At 44.7% G+C, this 1,804-nt stretch overlaps 1 long non-coding RNA gene across 1 annotated transcript; it reads right to left on the bottom strand.

Moving 5' to 3' along the window:
* Positions 1–647: 647 nt before the first annotated feature.
* LOC139567487 (uncharacterized) lies at positions 648–1,548 on the bottom strand. The gene is made up of 5 exons (XR_011673419.1): positions 1,486–1,548; positions 1,357–1,398; positions 1,115–1,290; positions 1,000–1,035; positions 648–901 (listed from the first exon to the last, which is right to left on the bottom strand). It is a non-coding gene; the product is annotated as an uncharacterized lncRNA (long non-coding RNA).
* Between the last annotated feature and the right edge of the window lie 256 nt (positions 1,549–1,804).

The raw sequence follows: 1,804 nt of genomic DNA, 5'->3' as shown, positions 1-1,804 counted from the left end.
TAATGGACTCAGCCAGGCCGTTTTGCCACAACATTGCTGATCACACAGTCAGCATTGCAGACCATCTGAAATCATAAGATGAGGAATATTACACCAATCAATGCACATCACTGGCAATGCAGAGTGTTCGTCAATGGACAATATCAAAAAGTTATGTTCACCTGAACATTAATGCTGTGAAAGGATTTCCTATTCACAAAATCGGCCTCATGGGCACCTGCGGGGGCTTTTATCCTTATGTGTGTGCAGTCCACTGCACCAATGACATTGGGGAAACCTGTCACACAAAGTAATGAGTATCCTACTATGTGTTAACAGTTGTCCTGTAATTTGTAGATCCTCTTACCTGCAATCCTATAGAACTCCTCTTTGATGTCACAGAGTCTTCTGTGGCCAGGGAAGGAGATGAAGACATCTGCTAATGCTTTGATAGCCAGACACACACTCCTTATTGTGCGGCAAATTGTGGCCTTGTTCAGCTGTTCTGCATCCCCCACTGAGTACAGGAAGGCTCCACTAGCAAAAAAGCGCAAGGCCACACAAACCATTTGCTCCACACTCAGTGCATGGCTCCGTGCAGTGCGGTGCTTAATCCTGGGACCCAGTAGTCTGCATAGATACCTGATGCCATCTGCAGAAAACCTGTATCTTTCATATAGATGGTCATCAGGGAAGGCCAGTGGGTCCAACCGGTCCCTGAAGACCCTTTCTCGCCTGAAGGCTCTCCTCAGCACAAGTGCTTCTTCATCCACCACATCTCGCACGAATGGGCATGCCATTGTCAGAGCAGAAAGGAACACACAATTTTGGGCCTTCATATAGGCTAGTGGCCACACCTGGTGCTGGGGGGGTGGGCAAAAGAGGGCGATGCCTTATAACGATGACTTGGTTGTACTGATTGCTGGGAAAATAAAAAAAACCTTAGAAAGATGCCACCGTCCTGTGTGCTCACAATAAGAGCTCATATGTCATGGCTCACTTGACTTTACGAGAATATACCTAATTTTTATTTTGAGCTGTGTCATCTTCTTGGAGCTGGGGGAGGAAAGAAAAATAATGATTAATACATTTGTGTTACAGTTAGCATACAGTGTACATTGAAGGCATATCTCACCTCCCTCTCAAGTTTTTTTATTTCAAGGTCCAGTTTCCTAATTGTCCTCTTTTTTTTATTTCGGACTCCAGTGCAAGATTTTCCATCTTTTTCTTCTTGTACTGAATGTCTATGTCTGCCAGTTCTATTTGGCGCCGGAGGTGGTTGCCATACAACTTTCTGATAGCTTGTGAGCTCTGTGAACACAATACAATTAGCGCAGCTGAATTGGCAGGATGTGGTGTCCTTTTATTAATACGCACTATGTTGCCAGGCTGGTTTTCCCACTGTATAGCATCTGGGTCCTGTAAAAGAAATTAGATTTTTTGATTTTGATGAGGACTCCTCACCATTGTAGAGTAAATAGTACTTTCACAGTCTTAACATGATACCTCATGCCTTCTGGAATCCAGAGAGATGGTCTCCTCCTCATCATCGTCTCCATCATGTGCTGTTGCTGCTGCACTGGGGCCTTCACCCTATCACATTTAATCGGATTCATATTGAAGCTAGTAGACAAGACATGCCAGGCCTACAGTATGCCTTTGATGGAGTACTCACTGGATCAGCATCGTCTGGTGCTTGTGCTGGTGGCTCTAACAGGAACACAGTGCTGCCAGACACTGCAAGGCAATAGGTAAACCAAAGTCAGACAGTCCAAATTGATTCAATATGAATGTGGTTGTATCCCATGTAGAGATGGAAGGACAT

The sequence above is a fragment of the Salvelinus alpinus genome, unplaced genomic scaffold (assembly GCF_045679555.1).
Source record: "Salvelinus alpinus unplaced genomic scaffold, SLU_Salpinus.1 scaffold_857, whole genome shotgun sequence".
Taxonomy (NCBI): Eukaryota; Metazoa; Chordata; class Actinopteri; order Salmoniformes; family Salmonidae; genus Salvelinus; species Salvelinus alpinus.
This window is presented reverse-complemented; position numbering and strand designations above follow the sequence as displayed.